This window comes from Rhinoderma darwinii, chromosome 3 (assembly GCF_050947455.1).
Source record: "Rhinoderma darwinii isolate aRhiDar2 chromosome 3, aRhiDar2.hap1, whole genome shotgun sequence".
NCBI lineage: Eukaryota > Metazoa > Chordata > Amphibia > Anura > Rhinodermatidae > Rhinoderma > Rhinoderma darwinii.
In genome coordinates, this window is record NC_134689.1 from 367,097,601 (window position 1) to 367,120,070 (window position 22,470).

Consider the following 22,470-nt stretch of genomic DNA (forward strand, 5'->3'; position numbering starts at 1 on the left):
AGGCGGGAAATAGGGGAGACAAAGAGGGAAATAGGGGAGACAAAGAGGGAAAAAGCGAACAAAAGGGAAAAAAAGGGGCGAGGGACAGAAGGGGGTAGTAAACAATATCTATAATTGCATTGGGTATAATATCATATAAGACAATATCTACAAATAAACAATTTATTGTTTACCTGAGAATATAGGAAAACTTTGTAAAACTCTAAAAATAGGTAATGGGTGCCTAATACATGAAAGGACTACCCCAGGCCAGCCCACCCCATGTCAGCACAAAGGATCTCCTATGTAGGTCAGAGTTTTTGTGTATAATAAAAAGAGCTCTGCCATTGGGACTCATGTCTCATGTCGTGGGACTTTATCCTCTAAAAAAGCTACAAAACCAGTGCTTATTTTATAAATAGACATTTCCACATAAGCCGTTACATAGCCTGATAAATTCATAGAGATCATTGTATATATGGATGTTCATATCTAAACTGCGGTCCTCGAGATCTGGACTGAAACACAGGGTATATTACAAAGTTATGAAATTTAAGGAACATAGTCTTATTTAGATGGAATATACATACATTTTTAAGGGTATAGCTACAGAAAAAACCTGCAATGAGTGAACATACCTTTACATCAGGGGTCTGAGGCTGTCATCTGCTGCCCGCGGGACACAGAGCCGCTAGTATCGGCTCTGCTCCGGGACTCCCTGACATTGCTGTCCATATATTGACAGTGTTGTTAGGGTCTTCCCCAGAGCGGAGTCCCGAGCAGAGCGCTAGTATCGGCTCTGCTCCGAGATTGTGGAATTCCCCGACATCGCTGTCCATATATGGACAGTGTTGTCAGGGTCTTCCCCAGAGCGGAGTCCCGGGCAGAGCGCTAGTATCGGTTCTGCTCCAGGACTCTGTGGAATTCCCTGACATCGCTGTCCATATATGGACATTGTTGTCAGGGTCTTCACCAGAGCGGAGTCCCGGGCAGAGCTAGTATCAGTTCTGCTCCGGGACTCTGTGGAATTCCCTGACATCGCTGTCCATATATGAACAGTTTGTCAGGGTCTTCCCCAGGGCGGAGTCCCGGGCAGAGCGCTAATATCGGCTCTGCTCCGGGACTCCGGAATTCCCTGACATCGCTGTCCATATATGCACAGTGTTGTCATGGTCATCCCCAGGGCGGAGTCCCAGGCAGAGCGCTAGTGTCGGCTCTGCTGTGGGACTCTGTGGAATCCCCTGACATCGCTGTCCACGTATGGACAGCGATGTCTAGGGCTTCCCCAGAGCTGGACTGTGATGTCAGGAGCACAGCTGGAGTCCCAGTAGGAGCGCTACTAGCGCTCTGCCCGGGACTCCAGCTCTGGGGTTGCCCCTGACATCTCTGTCCATATATGAACAGTGATGTCAGGGTCTTCCCCAGAGCGGAGTCCCGGGCAGAGCGCTAGTATCGACTCTGCTCTGGGACTCTGTGGAATTCCCTAACATCGCTGTCCATATATGGACACGCGATGAGTGGGACTTCCCCAGAGCCGGAGTCCCGGGAAAAGCGCTAGTATAGGCTCTGCTCCGGGACTTTGTGGAATTCCCTGAAATCGCTGTCCACATATGGACAGCGATGTCTAGGGCTTCCCCAGAGCTGTACAGTGATGTCAGGAGCACAGCTGGAGTCCCAGTAGGAGCGCTAATAGCGCTCTGCCTGGGACTCCAGCTCTGGGGTTGCCCCTGACATCTCTTTCCATATATGAACAGTGATATCAGGAGCATAGCAGGAATCCTAGGCAGAGTGCTAGAAGCGGCTCTGCTCCGGGACTCCAGCTCTGGGCAAGCCCCTGACATTACTGTCCATATATGGACACTGATGTCAGTTGCTTCCCCAGAGTTCCGGAGCAGAGCCTATGCTAGTGCTCCGCTCTGGAACACCAGCTCTGGGGTTGCCCCTGTGTATGGACAGTGACATTAGGGGCTCCTCCAGCAGAGGAATCCCTGGACAAAGGGTCAGGAACGCTCTAGCTGGGGCTTCCACTCCTAGGGGGAGCCCCAATGGAGCTGTCTAATGGGGGGGGTGTGCGGCACTATCTACAAGGGGTGTGTGTAGCACTATCTACAAGGGGTGTGTGTGGCATTATCTACAGAGGGCACTGTGGCAGCATCTACAGAGGGCACTGTGGCACCATCTACAGAGGGCACTGTGGCAGCATCTACAGAGGGCACTGTGGCAGTAACTACAGAGGGCACTGTGGGTGTGTGGCAGTATCTACAGAGGACACTGGCATTATCTATGGGTGTGTGGCAGTATCTACAGAGGGCACTGTGGGTGTGTGGCAGTATTTACAGAGTTCACTGTGGGTGTGTGGCAGTTTCTACTGAGGACACTGGCATTATATAGGGGTGTGTGGCATTATCTACAGAGGGCACTGTTGCATTATCTACAGAGGGTACTGTTGCATGATCTACAGAGGGTACTGTGGCATTATCTACAGAGGGCACTGAGGCAGTATCTACAGAGGACACTGTGGCAGTATCTACAGAGGGCACTGTGGCAGTTTCTACAGAGGGCAGTGTGGCAGTATCTACAGAGGGCACTGTGGCACTATCTAAAAAGGGTCTGCCCAATCTTGACATTTGTGTGTCTGCCAAACGCTGCCAACTGAACTGCCGGACTGCATTTAGCAAGAATACAGGATTGTTGAAATAAGCACATGGAGAAATCTCGCAAATTTCCGTTAAGTTTAAACTTAGCGCTATTATTATAGTAGTGTAGCATTATAGTAATGTAGTATTATTATAGTAGTTCAAATAACTAATTGATTAACAATAATTTAGTATTATATCAAATTTGAAAGTAATGCGGCCCGTCAACTTCCCATTTTTTCTATATGTGGCCCACTTACCTATTTAGCCTTGAAAAAAGACGACTAAGGGGGGACATGATTAATTTATATAAATATATTAATGGCACATACAAAAAATATGGTGAAATCCTGTTCCATGTAAAACCCCCTCAAAAAACAAGGGGGCACTCCCTCCGTCTGGAGAAAAAAAGGTTCAACCTGCAAAGGCGACAAGCCTTCTTTACTGTGAGAACTGTGAATCTATGGAATAGTCACCGCAGGAGCCGTCACAGCAGGGACAGTAGATGGCTTTAAAAAAGGCTTAGATAATTTCCTAGAACAAAAAAGTATTAGCTCCTATGTGTAGTAATTTTTTACTTCCCTTTTCCCGTCCCTTGGTTGAACTTGATGGACATGTGTCTTTTTTCAGCCGTACTAACTATGTAACTATGTACCTGGCCGAGTTTGAGACCCCTGCTTTACATAGTCAGCTTTACCTTTACACAAAAATTGTCTTTTTGGTTAGAAAATATAAAAAGTAACATTTGCGTAATTATCATTTCATCTATGACCACCTTTAGATACATTCAGATAGATATCACTTTCACTGATCTTTTTAAGGGTCTCATAAACACAGCCGCATTGCAGCTAAGTGTTGAATGGATAAGTAATATGGTGCCCATAGCCTGCTATGAACAATACTGTATCTCAGTGTCCCACTGATTTTATGATGAGGCACACAGAAGTTTTTTCATATGGAATCCGTGAGAAAAAAAAATTGGGCCATGCTCCGAGTTTAACATACAGAGGATTAAAGCCCCATTTACTTTAATGGTGCTGAGCTGCAATACGAGACACAACCATGGACTTGTGTGGTGCTGTTTCTGAAAGAAAGCAGCCATGCTTTTCTAAACCTGGACAACCCCTTTAATCTTCAGAAAGTCTGTTTAGTTTATTGGTTATTGAAATGTGTGGTATTACCATCAGGGCCGCCATCAGGGGGGTATTAGGGGTACTCCTGTAGGGGGCCCGGCCAAACTTAACTGAAAGGGGGTCCGGCAACTGCCGCGACTTGCCTTTGGTAGAAAAAAACAGGCCTCTGCAATGGGGCCTGTTTTTTTCACCAAAACAATGTCGTGAGCTGCGGGCCCCCCTCTCGTGAAACACCGGCGTGAGCTGCGGGCCCCCCTCTCATCACCGCCGCGAAACACCACCCGCTTGCGCGCGTACGAGCGAGCGCGCGACCGCGCGCGAACGACCGCAAGCGCGCGCGCCCACGCGCGAACGACCAGGCGCGCCGCCGAGAGGGAGGCGGTGCGCCCGCAACACAAGATCTAGGGGGAAGGACAGCCACACTGGACAGCGGCGCAGTCTACTTACCTGCTGGCCCGCCTCCGACTCGTCCTCCTCGTCCGCCTCCGACTCCGCCTCCTCGTCCGACTCCGCCTCCTCATCCGACTCCGCCTCCTTCTTCTCCAGAGCGTGGCTGCGTAAGGAGAGGGGGAGGAGTCTAGTTGTTGTGCGGCGGCAGTTCTACGATCCCCGCCATTTTCTGGAGCCTGGAGCTTGGAGGTGAAGGACGACATCTGGACCGAAGACATCGCCTGACGAGGACTGGAGTGGGAGCAGCTCTTCTGACACGGTGAGTAAAGTGTCTCAAAGTGCTGTTTATGTATGGCCCTGTTCACACAGAGTATTTTGCAGGCCGAAAAAATCTGCCTCAAAATTCCATAAAGAATTTTGAGGCAGATTTTGACTTGCCCACACTATCTTGCCTGTTTTTTTGCTGCGTTTTTTGCCCGCGGCGATTGAGGACAACAGACAAAAAACGCAGGGAAAAATGCATTTTCTGCCTCCCATTGATTTCGATGGGAGGTCAGAGGCAGAACCGTGGCAAGAAAGGACGTGCTACTTTTTCTTTTTTCTGCGACTGGCTCCCATTGATTTCAGATTAAATCAATGGGAGGCGGTTTTGGAAGTTGTTTGGTGCTGATTCTGACGCAGTGTCCGAGTCAATATCAAGGCCCAAAAACTCAGTGAACTGGGCCTTATTGTTAGGGCTTATTCAGACGAACGTGTAATACGTCCGTGCAACGTGCGTGATTTTCAGGCGCCTCGCACGGACCTATGTTAGTCTATGGGGCCGTGCGGACGGTCAGTGATTTTCACTCAACGTGTGTCCGTGTGTCCGCTGCGTAAAACTCACGACATGTCCGATATTTGTGCATTGTTCGCGCATCACGCACCCATTGAAGTCAATGGGTGCGTGAAAATCACAGCCAGCACTTCCGCAGCCGTATAAACTATGAATGAAAACAGAAATGCACCACTTGCTACAAACATACAAACAGGGTGTCATAATGATGGCGGCTGCGTGAAAATCGCACAGCCGCGCATCATACGCTACTGTCACACGGAGCTGTTATGGACATTTTGCATGCGCAAAACGCCACGTTTTTGCGCACGCAAAAAGCACACGCTCGTGTAAATCCGGCCTTAGGGTAGGAACACACTAGGCATGAACACTGCGGATTTTATGCAACACATTTTATTGTAGAAAATCCGCAGCGTATTACAGTCGCAGCAGAGTGGATGAGGTTTGAACAAATCTCATCCACACGCTGGAAAAAAAATGGACCTGCCGTGTGGCTTTTTAAGCCGCAGCACGTCAATTTATTCTGTGGAATTGCTGCTCCTTTGTTGCGGAAATGCTGCGGTTCTGCCGCAAAAATCACAAAAGAGAAAGAAAAAAAAGGTACTTTTTTACATTTATAAAAAAGTTTAGACTTACCCCGGCCGTAGTCCTGGTGACGCGATCCTCTATTCTTAGCGCAGCCCCGCCTCCTGTCATGACGTTTCATACCATGTGACTGCTGCAGCAGTCACATGGTCTACAGCGTCATCCCAGGAGGCGGGGCTACGTTCAGAAGAGAGAGACGCGTCACCTAAACTACGGCCGGGGCAAGTCTAAACTTTTTTCCCCTGCAGGATTCCCGCAGCGGACACGCCTCACGAAACCTGCGCCATTATTTGGTGCGGTTTTGCTGTCGGAATTCCCTGCGGCTACCAGGGCAGATAAGCTGTGTCGTTTTACTCAGCGTATCCGCCTGGTGTGTCCCTTATGATGTCGCTCCTGGAGCTGCTGCCGGTCTCTAAATAGGCAGTTGGTCCAGTAGAATTTGGAATTATTTTTTTTTGTGAACCAGCTTAAAAAAATACAAAACTTTTGTGTTAGGGCCTGTTCACATCACCGTTCGCTTCCGCTCCGGGGTTCCGTCTGAGGTTTCCGTCAGGTGAACCCCGCAACGGAAAGTGAAAGTGACAGCACAGCTTCCGTTTCAGTCACCATTGATCTCAATGGTGACGGAAACATCGCTAATGGTTTCCGTTCGTCACCATTCCGGCTGGTTTTCGGACGGAATTAATAGCGTAGTCGACTGCGCTAATGGTGACGGAAATGTAAGCTGTGCTGTCACTTTCACTTTCCGTTGCGGGGTTCACCCGACGGAAACCTCAGACGGAACCCCGGAATGGAAGCGAACAGTGATGTGAACAGGCCCTAACACAAAAGTTTTGTATTTTTTTAAGCTGGTTCACACAAAAAAATAATTCCAAATTCTACTGGACCAATTGCCTATTTAGAGACCGGCAGCAGCTCCAGGAGCGACATCATAAAGGACACACTAGGCGGATATGCTGAGTAAAACTACACAGCTTATCCGCCCCGGTAGCCGCAGGGAATTCTGCCAGCAAAACCGCACCAAATAGTGGCTCAGGTTTCGTGAGGCGTGTCCGCTGTGGGAATCCTGCAGGGAAAAAAAAGTTTAGACTTGCCCCGGCCGTAGTCCTGGTGACGCATCTCTCTCTTCTGAACGTAGCCCTGCCTCCTGGGATGACGCTGTAGACCATGTGACCGCTGCAGCAGTCACATGGGATGAAACGTCATGACAGGAGGCCGGGCTGCGCAAAGAATAGAGGATCGCTTCACCAGGACTACGGCCGGGGCAAGTCGAAACTTTTTTATAAATTTAAAAAAATGCCTTTTTTTTTTTTCTCATTTGTGATTTTTGCGGCAGAACCGCAGCATTTCCGCAACAGAGGGGCAGCGATTCTGCAGAATAAATTGACATGCTGCGGCTTAAAAAGCCACACTGCAGGTCCATTTTTTTTGCAGCGTGTGGATGAGAGTTGTTCACATCTCATCCACTCTGCTGCGACTGTGATACGCTGCGGATTTTCCACAATAAAATGTGTTGCATAAAATCTGCAGTGTTCATGCCTAGTGTGTTCCTACCCTAAGGCCGGATTTACACGAGCGTGTGCTTTTTTGCGTGCGCAAAAACGTGGCGTTTTGCGCATGCAAAAGGTCCATAACAGCTCCGTGTGTCAGCAGCGTATGATGCGTGGCTGCGTGATTTTCGCGCAGCCGCCATCATTATGACACTCTATTTGTAGCACGTGGTGCTTTTCTGTTTTCATTCATAGTTTATACTGCTGCGGAAGTGCTGGGCGTGATTTTCACGCACCCATTGACTTCAATGGGTGCGTGATGCGCGAACAATGCACAAATATCGGACATGTCGTGAGTTTTACACAGCGGACACACGGACACACGTTGCGTGAAAATCACTGACCGTCCGCACGGCCCCATAGACTAACATAGGTCCGTGCGAGGCGCCTGAAAATCACGCACGTTGCACGGATGTATTACACGTTCGTCTGAATAAGCCCCAACAATAAGGCCCAGTTTACAGAGTTTTTGGGCCTTGATATTGACTCGGACACTGCGTCAGAATCAGCACCAAACAACTTCCAAAACCGCCTCCCATTGATTTAATCTGAAATCAATGGGAGCCAGTCGTGGAAAACAGAAAAAGCAGCACGTCCTTTCTTGCCGCGGTTCTGCCTCTGACCTCCCATCGAAATCAATGGGAGGCAGAAAATGCATTTTTCACCTGCGTTTTTTGTCTGCTGTCCTCAATCGCCGCGGGCAAAAAACGCGGCAAGATAGTGTGGGCAGGTCAAAATCTGCCTCAAAATTCGGTGCGCGGTTCCAGGCGGTCGCCGGTGCGCATGCGCGGGAGTTTGCGGGTGCGCGCGATCGGTCGCACGGGCGGCGGTGTTGACGGCCCCCATGACGACCCCCATGCTACCCAGGGCCGCCATCAGGGGGGGTATTAGGGGTACTGATGTGAGAGGCCCAGCAAAACCTAATTGAAAGGGGGGCCCGCAGCTCATGACATTCTTTTTGTGAAAAAAACGGGCCCCATTGCAGGGGCCTGTTTTTTTTCTACCAAAGGCAAGTCGCGGCAGTTTGCCGGGCCCCCCTTTCAATTAGGTTTGGCCGGGCCTCTCACATCAGTACCCCTAATACCCCCCCTGATGGCGGCCCTGGGTACCATGATATAGTGCTGGACGGAGTACCGTTAACAGGCGGTGCCACGGTAGGGGGGCCCAGAAAATTTAGCTGTAGGGGGCCCTGAAATTCCTGATGGCGGCCCTGATTACCATGCCTTGATCCAAATTCCTTCTGAGGCCTCAAAGGGAACCTGTCAGGTCATTTTAGCCATCTAAACCACCACCATACCGCAATAGATGACCTAAAAATGTTTCCAATCATACCCCTGTATGGTTTTTCTGATGAAGCAAAATCTAGAAAATCTATTTTTGAGATGGCGTGGGCTGTTTTCTAATTACCATTGGGGGTAGTGACGCTATCCTAAAGAGTTGCAGTTCTGCGCATGCAACGGCACATCCGTGAGAGTTGAATAAGACTGGTAGTGACGTGGAGCAGCCAAGGGCAAGGTAAATGAAGCAGAGGGATATCAATCAAGCAGGAGGATGTCAATGAAGCCTCGAAGGGCGGGTTTGGTGACCAGACTGAATGACTCTTCAGGAGAGCATATATAAGACATAAACACCAAGAAAACTTCCCCTAGATGCTATAATAAGACCATAGCAATCATTTCATAGAAAAATACAAAAATCTTTTATTGAAGACGAACAAAACAGTTGTACATACTGTTTAAAAATTCCACCCATAAAAACAAATGTACAATCAGTACATGAACAGAGTGTCAATCGCAAGGCAGGGCATGGAATGGTAGTAGTATACATTCAATATAGATAGACATAGACCATATTATATATACACCGCTAAATGTATGTCAATAGTTCCCATACTAGGACCATGGTTGTACCCAAACAGCATCATTAACAACATATATCAGAAAACCATGAGACCCTATAATGCATCATACTTCACCCACCATAAGCCATATTAACTGCCACAACACTGTCCAAACACGAGGATGATACAGAGTTTAAAAAAATAAAGAAAATAAAAAGACCTGTGTTTTTTTTTTAATCACATTGATTTTTTATTAAACAATCACTGCTTTTTAACAAGCTTTGCATAAATTAACAGTACAAGCAAACATAAGAAACTTACCAGGCTCCACTCCCTCCTAAGGCCTCATGCACAAAAACCTATTTTTTCAGCCGCAATTCACCCGCAAATCTGCGGTTGAATTGCGGCCCCATTCATTTCAATGGGCCCATGCACACGACCGAGGTTTCCACGGTCCGTGCATGGCCCAGGAGCCTGGACCGCAAAAAGAACGGACATGTCTTATTACAACCTTGTTTTGCGGTCCAGGCTCATAGCAAATCACGGGCCGTACACATGGCCACGTGCATTAATTTCTATGAGCCGGGTAACACTCCGCGGCCTTCCAACCCAAAAATCACGGCCGTGCACATGGCTACGGTCGTGTGCATGAGGCCTAGGGCCCCATGCACACGAATGTGTTTCTGCGGCCCCAATTCCCCCGAAAATCCACGGGAGAATTGCGGCCCCATTCATTTCTATGGGGCCATGCGCACGACCATAGTTTTTACGGTCCGTGCATGGCCCGGGAGCCCGCACCGCAGAAAGAACGGACCTGTCTTATTACGGCCGTGTTCTGCGATCCGGGCTCATTGAAAATAATGGCCGCGGCCATATGCATGTCACGCGATTTGCAGGCGGCTCGCGGCTGACAGTCCGCAGCCGGCCGACCCGAAGATCACGGCCACAGTCGTGTGCATTAGCCCTTACTGTTTACTCACTCTGAATTTACTGCTTTTTTTGTTTCCTCAAGACCAGACTAGCCTCATGCACACAACCGTAGTGTTTTTCTGGTCCGCAAATTCTCGGACCGTGGTCCATATTTTGCGGATGAAATGTCATCCGTAGTGCATTCGTGTGTCATCCACCAAATGCGGATCATATAAAAAAGTGCAAGGAAAATTATGCTGACTTCCTGTCGTCGCTTAGCAACACCTCCGCAAATCCGCAAATTACGGATGTCACACGGAGGTGTATCCGCAGTTTCCACGGGCCCATTGACTTCTATGGAATCTCCGTAGCGAATTTGCGGCTCGTAATAAGGCATGAGTTTCTGCGGCTCATATTTGCGGTCCTGGAAGGAACCGTGTAAACCACGGTCGTGTGCATGGTGCAATAGCAATGAATGGGTTCGCAATTCACCCACAGATTTGCAGGTGAATTGCGGATGCAAAAATACATTAGTGTGCATGAGGCCTAAGCCGTGATTTTCAGGTCGGCCGTATGCGGAGTGTCACACGCGACCCGCCCGCAAATCGCGGGCCGTTCACATGGCCGCCTCCATTATTTTCTATGAGCCTGGACCGCAGAACACGGCCGTAATAAGACATGTCTGTTCTTTTTGCGGTCCAGGCGCCTGGGCCATGCATGGACCGTGGAAACCACGGTCGTGTGCATGGGCCCATAGAAATTAATGGGGCCGCAATTCTCCCGTGGATTTACGGGGGAATTGCGGCCGCAAAAGCACGTTTGTGTGCATGGGGCCTAACTCTCTTCTCACTGAGGTATCAGGTTACAGCTGCCCATAGAAGTCTATGGGGAGGGGGAAAGGGAGCATAAGTAGAGGCAGAGAGATACGCAGATGCTGTATCAGCTTCTAGTAAGCGTTATATCTCACCCCAGTGCTGAATTCACAGCTACACTTGCTCAGTAATGGTGTATAACCTCCTCCAGGGTTGGACTGCCCCTCTAGCAACTCTGGCAAATGCTAGATAGGCTGGTGTACACCGTGGGCTGCTCTCCTCCTTCTCCCCGACAACTGACTTTTCCAGAAACCACGGTGCACAATGCACTCTCTGGAAAGCTGCTGCCAGTGTTGGGGGTGATGAAAGTGCAGCAGAGGAAGGAGGTTGTCAGCTGTGAGCCATTTGACTTCATTGCAGTTTAGACACTATATGGCGGTATTATTTGGGCACATTGTGGTTGGCATGTATACTTCCAGAGGTTGGAAGTAAAGGATCTGCCAGACACAGCTTCTGTGTCGACGCCCGTGGTTAATCAGTCTGCATCTGTTCTTAGGTCTGATAGAGTGACTCGATCTGCTACCACTCAGGCTGGTAGGCTGAGGAGTGGGAGAACCTATCACAGCCTGGCCAGACGGTTCTAGCTCCCGCCCTCGGTCTATTTATACCTTCATTTCCTGCTTGTCCTTTGCCTGTGATTCTCTCTTGTTTCCTGGCTCTGCTGTTCCTGCTATTACTATTGACCTCTGCTTCATATGACCCTGGCTTTACTGACTACGCTCCTGCTCTGCGTTTGGTACCTCGTACACTCCTGGTTTTACTCGGCTCGTTCACTACTCTCGTTGCTCACGGTGTTGCCGTGGGCAACTGCCCCATTTCCCTTAGCTTCTGTGTACCCTTGTCTGTTTGTCTGTCGTACACATATTGAGCGTAGGGACCGTCGCCCAGTTGTACGCCGTCGCCTAGGACGGGCCGTGCAAGTAGGCAGGGACTGAGTGGCGGGTAGATTAGGGCTCACCTGTCTGTCTCCCTACCCTGACATTACATAATCACAGGTCCATATACCTTTTCTACCCTGGTTCCTACACTACTATGGACCCCCTTGAGACCCTGGCTCAGCAAATGCAGGACCTCTCCCTACAGGTCCAAGCCCTGCCTCAGAGGTGCAACCAGCGTGATGCTAACCAGGTAGTGCCCTCCACCTCACCTCTTGAACCCCACCTCAAGTTGCCTGACCAGTTCTCAGGGGACCGGAAGACGTTTTTCTCCTTTCGGGAGAGTTGTAGGCTCTACTTCTGTCTAAGGCCCCACTCCTCAGGTTCTGAGAGCCAGCGAGTGGGTATAATTATGTCCCGGCTCCAGGATGGACCCCAAGAATGGGACTTCTCCTTGGCTCCTGACGCCCCTGAACTTTCCTCTGTTGACCTTTTTTTTTCTGCTCTCGGGCTCATCTATGACGAGACTGACAAGACTGCCTTTGCCGAGAGTCAGCTGGTGACCTTATGTCAGGGTAAGAGACCCGTTGAGGAGTACTGTTCTGACTTTAGGAAGTGGTGTGTAGCTTCTCGGTGGAATGACCCTGCCTTGAGGTGCCAGTTTAGATTGGGTCTGTCGAACGCCCTGAAAGACCTATTAGTTAGCTATCCCTCTTGACCGACGTCTCAGGGAACGACGACTTGAACGTTTTTGCGCCTTCTCCTCTGGCTCCCCCATGATGGCTCCCGAGGTTCTGTTGCTTCGTTCTTCCACGGAAAACTCGGATGAACCAATGCAACTCGGGGCCTCCGTGTCTCCCCAACAACGTAGAGAGCTCCGCAGGAAGAATGGTCTCTGCTTCTACTGTGGGGATGACAAGCATCAAGTGAACAACTGTCCTAGGCGTAAGAATAAGCAGCCGGAAAACCTCCGCGCCTAAGTGACCATCGGGGAGGTCGCTTGGGCGCACAGGTATTTCCCGTAAATATGAAACCTAATAATATTTAACTCTGTGTCTTCCTCATGTCCCTTTGCGCCTCAGTCCCTCGAGGCTCATATCACCCTCTTACCAAAACCAGGCAAGGATCCAACGTCGTGCGCAAACTTCAGGCCCATATCGCTAATAAATGTTAATGTAAAACTTTTCGCGAAGTTACTTGCCTCTCGTCTGTCACCGTTACTGCCTGGCTTGATCGTGGATGATCAGGTGAGGTTTGTATGCGGTCGGGAAGCGCGGGATAATACTAACAAGACCCTCCTTTTAACATCATACTGCCAATCCCATAAGATACCGATGTGCATTCTCTCGGTAGATGCCGAAAAGGCTTTTGACAGAGTGCACTGGGTGTTCCTCCGCAGTGTCCTGACGCAGGTTGGCCTTGGCACCACTATGGTGGATAGGATAATGGCGTTATACCATAGGCCTACAGCTCGAGTTCGTGTTAACTGACTTTTATCTGACTCTTTGTCTATCGCTAATGGCACGAGACAGGGGTGCCCACTCTCGCCTCTATTGTATGTTCTGGTCATGGAACACCTGGCCGTGGCACTGTGGAGCAACCCTAATGTTAATGGTGTACGTGTTGGCTCACAGCATCATAAATTGGCGCTATATGCAGATGATCTCCTTGTGTACATTACAACTCCCATGATTTCTTTGCCATCTTTGACGGAGGAGTTTGAGTGCTTTGGTCATTTAAGTAATTTTAAAGTCAATTACTCTAAATCAGAGGCCTTGAATATATCTCTGGATGCTCCTCTGGCTGCCCATCTCGCTCAGGTTTTCCCGTTCAAGTGGCAATCTACGTCCTTAAAATACTTGGGGGTGCATGTCCCCACGCAACAGTCAGACCTGTTTGCTTTGAATTACACGCCCATTCTGCAGCGTACTCTGAAGGAATTGGCGGAATACGGCGTGAACCGTATGTCATGGTTTGGGCGTATCAACGCGGTCAAAATGGATATCTTGCCCAAATTTCTATACCTCTTCCAGACCGTCCCTATTGTAGTACCATCCGGTTTTTTCCAGATCTTACACAGGGCCATAACTAAATTTGTATGGGGCTCCTCTAAGCCTCGCATCCATTTTGCTGTCCTTAGTCGGCCAAAAGTAGACGGGGGCGCGGGTTTTCCAGACTTTAAACGATACCATCAAGCTGCGATGATTATGAGGGTAGTGGATTGGTTCAGTTCGGAAATGGGTAAGCAATGGGTGCGCATTGAAAGAGCTATGTCTCCTCTTGCATTATCCTCTCTGCCGTGGTTGTCTGTCCTTCAGCGACAAACTATTTCTTTGCCTTTCCTCACACTTCAGTTTCTTGTGGTATGGGAACGGATCTTTGGTACTGCGGGCCTTGTTCATCGCCCGGGTCCTTTGACTACTCTCTTTGATAACCCTTCCTTCCCTGCGGCGGTGGGTGTTGATACATTCCTCTGTTGGGAGAGAGGGGAGGGTGGATATTTGGCTGAGACCCTTACTCCTGACGGTGCCATCTTATCAATGAATGCTGTCTCTGAGGCCTGCCCGGGGAGACGATCAATCTGGTGGTCCTATTTGCAGTTGCGTTCCTATCTTTCTTCCATGGGTGACTGTCTTGTGTTGCTACAGAATAAGACTCCTCTGGAACATTATTTGTCCTTGACTACTGCCCCTTCTCATGTGTTGTCCTATTTACATGGGATCCTTCTGCCTAAGTTTTCTTTCTCTCAATTGTCCTTCACTACTGCATGGAACGAGGAAATGGGGGTTCGATATTCTGAAGAGGAATGGGGTACTTCTTTCTTTCTGGCTCACAAGTTACCAACGTCTTGTTTTGCTCAGGAGAAGAACTATAAGATACTTACCAGGTGGTACCGTTGTCCTGCCTTGTTGCATAGGATATTTCCTGATGTGTCTGCTGACTGTTGGAGGTGTGGGGAGGCTCCTGGAACTATGTTACACATTTGGTGGGACTGTTCCATGTTACGTCCCTTTTGGGGGAAAATTTTTGATCTGGGTAACAAGCTTTTTCACACTGAGGTTCCGACCTCAGCTTCCATGGTTCCTGGATCACTCCCACACCTCAAAAAGGGTGTCTTTAGGCATTTCCTGACTGCGGCGTAAACTGTGATACCTCGTCACTGGAAGTCTCATACTGTACCTTCTTTAAAGGAATGGGTAACGGAGGTGAACGGGATTATGAGGATGGAGGAGTTGCTGTCCGCTGATAGGGGCAAATCAGTGCTCTTTGTCCAAACTTGGGCAGTGTGGTCTGGATTCCGGGGTGGTGCTGATCTACCTCTCTGGTTGGATGGAATGTTCTGAACAGCTTATATAGCCTAACTGAGTGCGCTTTGTCTGTATGTGTTTCCCTTTGTCGTCTGGTGTCTTGTGTTTGTGTAACTCTACATTTAAATGTACACTTATACGGGCCAACTCTTATTTCACTATGGGACTGGTCCCCTGACTATTGCACTGTTTTGATGTGAACATATTACAGTTATTACCACTACATTTCTATTACTACTCAATCTTGATGGTTGGAAGGCTACCTCCTAATGATGTTCATATATTTATATATTGTTATTATGATGTGAAAGTTAATATATTGCACTGCGTGCAAATTTTTGGCAAATATGTGAAATGTTTTATATACTGTTATATTTTCAAAATAAAAATCTTTGATAAAGAAAAAAAAACATTGGTGGCTTGATCTTTAATATTATAAAGATCCTGATAAAATGCCTGAAAGGCATGTGGTTAGTATCTGTAACCAAGCTCCCTCCAGAAGTCTTATCTCCGAGATAAAGGTATGTCCACGGTGTATACGTATCAGGGCTGACATCATATTATTACCTCTATCACCATGTGTATATTGTTTAAACTTCGAAATTTGAAGCATTTTAGCCGACTGAACATTTAGAACATCTTTAACTTTATCCCGGAGATCAGACAGTTCCTTCAAAGAAGAAGCAGCCTTAGTCTTCTTATGTGTCCCCTCTAGGCGAGAAATCTGGGCAAACAAAGAATCTAGAGTTTTGGTCCTCTGTTTTTTCACATAGGAACCTAAGGAAAAGAGTTCTCCCCTAATAACTGACTTATGTGCCACCCACAGAATAGGCGCTGATATAGAGCCAGAAGCGTTGTGAAGAAAATACTGAGACAAATGAGTCTCAACAATATGCACGTTAGAAGTATCAGCAATAAGGGTATTGTTAAAGGGAATGTGTCGCTAGAAATATTTTTTTTTATTTCAGTTAAACAATTATTATTTAAGTGATGACACATTGTTTTAATTTTTTTCACAAGTCAGGAAATATTATAAATTAGATTCTAATTTATAACATTTCCATGTGCTGGCCACTAGAGGGAGCAGTTCCCAGAATTGCAGCATGGTCAATGTGGTAAAGCAACCTCATTGAGTTATGCTGCAAATTTGGGGTGGACACACTCTCTCTAGTGTCCTCACACAATCCCCCCTCCCTTCTTCTGGCTAGTGGCAGGAGAAGGAGGGTTTGAATCTTCAAACCTCCTACACTGTGTGCCGCCATTTTCTGAGCGAATGCACAGTGTGGGAGGATTAGATACAGGGCTCAGCAGACAGTATAACACGAACATACACAAACATAATACACACATCACACACACGAACATAAATTACCTTGTCCTGCGCCGCCGCTCCTATTCCTTGCGCCTTCACATCCTTGAACATATGGCCGGAAGCCGCGGCCGGAAGTCGTCATCTTACTGTCCGGCAGCGCCTTCCGGTCCACATGAAAATGGCACCGGATTTCGCTCTGTGAACGACTTTTGTTTTGGTCTGTATGGGAGCAGCGCATGCGCCGTTCCCACAAACACGGCGTACGCTTCTGTGAATGGAACGGCTCCCGTTCGCATTCTCTATGGGGTTGTATGTGCCGTATTCCATCTCTGTATGTGTCGTTAATACAGAGATGGAAAAAAAAATGGCAGCCCCCATAGAGAAGTAAAAGTAAGAATAAAGTAAAATGTAGAACATGAGAACACAAATAAATAAAATTTATGTTAATATCATATTAAAAGCAATATGATTAAAAATAAAAATCATGACACCTTCCCTTTAAAGAGGCTCTGTCACCAGATTTTGCAACCCCTATCTGCTATTGCAGCAGATAGGCGCTGCAATGTAGATTACAGTAACGTTTTTATTTTTAAAAAACGAGCATTTTTGGCCAAGTTATGACCATTTTTGTAGTTATGCAAATGAGGCTTGCAAAAGTCCAAGTGGGTGTGTTTAAAAGTAAAAGTCCAAGTGGGCGTGTATTATGTGCGTACATCGGGGCGCTTTTAATACTTTTACTAGCTGGGCGCTCTGAAGAGAAGTATCATCCTCTTCTCTTCAGAACGCCCAGCTTCTGCCAGATCACGCTGTGACGTCACTCACAGGTCCTGCATCGTGTCAGACGAGCGAGGACACATCGGCACCAGAGGCTACAGTTGATTCTGCAGCAGCATCAGCGTTTGCAGGTAAGTAGCTACATCGACTTACCTGCTAACGCCGATGCTGCTGCAGAATCAACTGAAGCCTCTGGTGTCGATGTGGCCGACACGATGCAGGACCTGTGAGTGACGTCACAGCGTGATCTGGCAGAAGCTGGGCGTTCTGAAGAGAAGTGGATGATACTTCTCATCAGAACGCCCAGCTAGTAAAAGTATTAAAAACGCCCCGATGTACGCACATAATACACGCCCAGTTGGACTTTTACTTTTAAACACACCCACTTGGACTTTTGCAAGCCTCATTTGCATAACTACAAAAATGGTCATAACTTGGCCAAAAATGCTCGTTTTTTAAAAATTAAAACATTACTGTAATCTACATTGCAGCGCCGATCTGCTGCAATAGGAGATAGGGGCTGCAAAATCTGGTGACAGAGCCTCTTTAAGTCTCCAGCTCCAATCTCCCTTTGGAATATCTACCAAACTCATAGTTAAAGATACAGGAGCATGGTCTGAGAGCACAATATTTCCAATGTCCACAAATTGCACCCAAGGAGTACATCTCTTTGAAAGAAAAATATAATCCAGTCTATGGTACGTTTCATGTGTGGGAGAAAAATATGTATAATCTTTATCCGTGGGGTGAAATAGTCTCCACATATCCACTAAATGTAGAGAGTGCAAGATCTTATTCAGTTTAGACAATTTACGAAAAGACGCATGTTGAGAACTGGTTGTATCTAGCATAGGGTTCAGAGGTAGATTAAAATCTCCACCAACCACTAAAACCCCTTCAGCAAAATCCTGTAGCAATAGCAAAGTCTGTACTATCCAGGAAGTTTGATTCACATTAGGTGCATACAAATTGGCTACAGTGTAAACGTCTCCACCTATTCTCCCCTTCACAAATAAGTACCTGCCGTCATCATCCTTCATTTCTGTCATAAGTGTAAAAGGTACTCGCTTATTAAAGGCAATGCTCACCCCTCTAGCTGCTGCATGATAAGTACTGTGGAACCATAAGGCAAATTCACCAATGGGGAGTGGGGGAATTTTATCATGTTTAAAATGTGTTCCTGAAAAAGGGCTCGCTGCATTCTTTTTTAACAAACAAACGCTTCTACGGCACATTCAAACCCCGCACATTATGCGAACCTATCTTAAGTCTAAAGATGGTAGAAAATTGTGACAAGGGTCCATATATAGAAATACAGCCATTATTAATACTAGCAGTGACCTCTTGTAGGACAGTGAGACAGAGGGATATAAAAATGAACAAATCAAAATTAGTGTTACTATCCGTAGTCCCCCAAACATGGAGACCAAGGATTTAACACAAAATAACATAAACAAGCAAATAATATAGAAACGTAACTCCTTCAAGATATAAAGAAGTGGGGAGATCTGTAGTAGAAAAATGAGGTTGACCCTGAGCGTGACAACCTAGATCAAGCCCAAAAAATTAACGAATACATTCTGAAAATAGGCAGCAGGAGTGCCATACAATCCAAGAAGAAGAGTAGCAAAAAATATAACAACCATAAGTGCAATATGAAAATATACAACCCCAGCACTCACAGAGGTACGCAAAAGATCCAGATGCAAACAAATTTAAGTTTTATTGCAACAAAAGATGGTAAAGTTGAGGTGGAAAGCGACTTGGTAAAGACGTTTCGGCCGAACCTCGGCCTTTGTCACGGTCGCTAAAATGATAAAGAATAAAATGCTTTTACAAAGTTGGCAATAAAATTTACAAAAATACAGTATGAACAAATGAAAATAATAATATGAAAATAACATATATAGATGAGTTATCTCTGTTTACATGAAATTATATAGCGCTGTCACCTCAGATATACACAGAGAACAATTATTATACATTATAAGGAAAAATAAAAATATTTTAATACTGAACTGTATAAAGAAAATTGCGTGATCAATTAGTGGAACACGTAACACAAGAATTAAGGAAATCATAATCATCTATGAAAGAATAAGTCATAATGATCTATAAAAACAAGACTAGGGGCTGAATAGTCAGAACAAAATTAAGTTAAATATGCTCAAGGAGGATCTAGCAGTATATAACTGTATGTGGCATAAACAATCTGGAAACCTCTGATGGTGATGCAATACCTAGGTTACATATATTGATTTAGTTTTGTTATTGTGGTGGGGAGAGGAAAGAGTCCTCACTGTAGACCATACCATAAAGTACCGGTAGAAAATAAAGGACAGTGTGAAAAGGAACAAACACTAGAGGATAAACTAAAGGGAGAAAGTAAGAGGAAAGACATGTGCTGCTGTACCTGTAAGACGATATCACTGGTATGGGTTGTCCACCGGATATTCCCTGTGTGTCTGTGCTATGTGAGTTGCGTCTGTGTTTATACCAGACCAACCGGAACTGATGTCAGTGGTACAGCCAGAGCCGTCTAACAGCTGATATGTGAGTGCAGTGAATATTCATGAGGTAATTATAGCAAGGGACCGTGAAAAAGAAACCTTCTGGGAGTATTGACAGAGCCATCTAGCTGCTGATATGTGAGTGCAGTGAATATTCATGAGGTAATTATAGTAAGGGACCGTGGAGAAAGAGAGCAAAGGGACCTAGCAGCTGATGTGAGTGCAATGAATATTCCTGAGGTTATTATAGTAAGAATGTGTGTTAGTGTGTATATATATATATATATATATATATATATATATATATATATGTGAGTGGCATGTAATGAAGGAATGCAACTATATAGAGAAGTATGTTGACAGAAACTGATTGGACGCTATCTAGTTGCCATGACAACGAACCAGAGAAGGAAAGGGACCGTATGTCTGAAGGTATAGATGATCTCAGCCCATGTGTATGGGATGTCAATGTAAGGATAGATGTAGGAACGGTATAGAAGGTGATAGTAGTCATGGCAACATGGAGAGAAGGGAAAATTAGAAAAATTAGAAAAAATTTTGAAAAAATAAAAAATAAAAATCAGAAAAAATATATATGTATAAAAATGAAGGAATAAAGATGAGATTTGACAGCCGGTTTTATGGTACTTTTACCTGGTCCATGTGGATGTGTTTTTTCTCTAGCGTGTCTAGAAACAGAAAAGACAACAAGTTAGAATATGCAAGTCAAACAAGATATAGGAACTGGCATTAATACATGAACTGCACAGAAGATAATAGGGTTTCGTATCAATTCATTAGGTCAAATTCCCTATTGAGACCCCTGGGACTTAAGGTTTGTAATGTATGTATCCAGTAGGATTCCCGTTCCTTAAGTAAATGTATGTGGTTGCCACCTCTACGTGGTTGAGGAACGTGTTCAATTATCTGGAACTGAAATTGGGAAAGTTGATGATTAGCCTTACTGAAGTGGTCTGGTAATGGTAACCAGTTTTTGTTACAGCGGATAGTAGATTTGTGGCTTGTTATGCGATCCCTAATGTGTTGTGTGGTTTCGCCCACATATATTAGCCCACACGGGCACTTTACCAGGTATACCACAAAATTGGTATCACATGTATAGAAGCCTTTTATGGGAAAAGATTTATTAGTGTGGGGATGCTGGAACCGATCACCCTTGATAACGTTGGAGCAGCATGAGCAATGGAGGCATGGGAAAGTTCCATTATGTCTGGGTCGTAAGAAAGTTTGTCTGGGCAATTTAGTGTTGCTGCCAATGTCTGCTCTAACCAATCTATCCCTGAAATTGGGTGGGCGTTTGAGGCACATCATCGCAGGCGACTTAAATTCTTGAATGGTCGGGTAGGCTGTACTGAGGTGGTGCCAATGTTTTCTAATAATTTGTTGGAATTTTGGAACCAAAGGGTGATATGTATGTACAAACGGAATTCTATTTAGTTTAGTGTCGTTGCGGGTGGTACAAGGTGTGTGATCTTCTTGAATCGTATTATGCAGTTCTTGGACGTCGACCAATAGAGGAGTCGCTGCCAGAACTGGAGAAATTTTCTGTTTGTTGTCGTGGTTGGCGCCATGAATTTGCGTAAGTTGACGACTCGTTCCATCGGTAAACCCTGTTGTTATCGTAATCCGTTGCGTCCCTCTGGAATTTATCGCGTTTTCAGACAGAAATGGCCTGCTCCATTTCCAGAGTAACCATCCGTATAAAACTAAAACCTCACTTCCTAAATCTCAATATAAACGCATCTCTAGGATTGTAACAGATGAGACAACACGACACACTAGATTACAAGAAATGACTGACAAATTCAAAGACAGAGGTTATCCTTCACGGATACTTCAACAAGAACTGCATAATACGATTCAAGAAGATCACACACCTTGTACCACCCGCAACGACACTAAACTAAATAGAATTCCGTTTGTACATACATATCACCCTTTGGTTCCAAAATTCCAACAAATTATTAGAAAACATTGGCACCACCTCAGTACAGCCTACCCGACCATTCAAGAATTTAAGTCGCCTGCGATGATGTGCCTCAAACGCCCACCCAATTTCAGGGATAGATTGGTTAGAGCAGACATTGGCAGCAACACTAAATTGCCCAGACAAACTTTCTTACGACCCAGACATAATGGAACTTTCCCATGCCTCCATTGCTCATGCTGCTCCAACGTTATCAAGGGTGATCGGTTCCAGCATCCCCACACTAATAAATCTTTTCCCATAAAAGGCTTCTATACATGTGATACCAATTTTGTGGTATACCTGGTAAAGTGCCCGTGTGGGCTAATATATGTGGGCGAAACCACACAACACATTAGGGATCGCATAACAAGCCACAAATCTACTATCCGCTGTAACAAAAACTGGTTACCATTACCAGACCACTTCAGTAAGGCTAATCATCAACTTTCCCAATTTCAGTTCCAGATAATTGAACACGTTCCTCAACCACGTAGAGGTGGCAACCACATACATTTACTTAAGGAACGGGAATCCTACTGGATACATACATTACAAACCTTAAGTCCCAGGGGTCTCAATAGGGAATTTGACCTAATGAATTGATACGAAACCCTATTATCTTCTGTGCAGTTCATGTATTAATGCCAGTTCCTATATCTTGTTTGACCTGCATATTCTAACTTGTTGTCTTTTCTGTTTCTAGACACGCTAGAGAAAAAACACATCCACATGGACCAGGTAAAAGTACCATAAAACCGGCTGTCAAATCTCATCTTTATTCCTTCATTTTTATACATATATATTTTTTCTGATTTTTATTTTTTATTTTTTCAAAATTTTTTCTAATTTTTCTAATTTTCCCTTCTCTCCATGTTGCCATGACTACTATCACCTTCTATACCGTTCCTACATCTATCCTTACATTGACATCCCATACACATGGGCTGAGATCATCTATACCTTCAGACATACGGT

General features: G+C 46.0%; 1 protein-coding gene across 6 annotated transcripts in view; it reads right to left on the reverse strand.

Annotated features, from left to right (window-relative positions):
- LOC142749968 (cytosolic purine 5'-nucleotidase-like) overlaps positions 1–20,789 on the reverse strand; it is a 63,090-nt gene extending 42,301 nt beyond the window's left edge. For 3 of the 6 annotated variants that reach the window (XM_075858615.1, XM_075858614.1, XM_075858613.1), the window contains exon 1: positions 19,409–19,748. The gene's annotated coding sequence lies outside the window, so the exon portion shown is untranslated. Of the gene's footprint in view, positions 1–18,677; positions 18,803–19,408; positions 19,749–20,159 lie in introns of those variants that run through there. The other 3 variants (XM_075858612.1, XM_075858610.1, XM_075858611.1) reach the window with 2 other exon arrangements.
- Between the last annotated feature and the right edge of the window lie 1,681 nt (positions 20,790–22,470).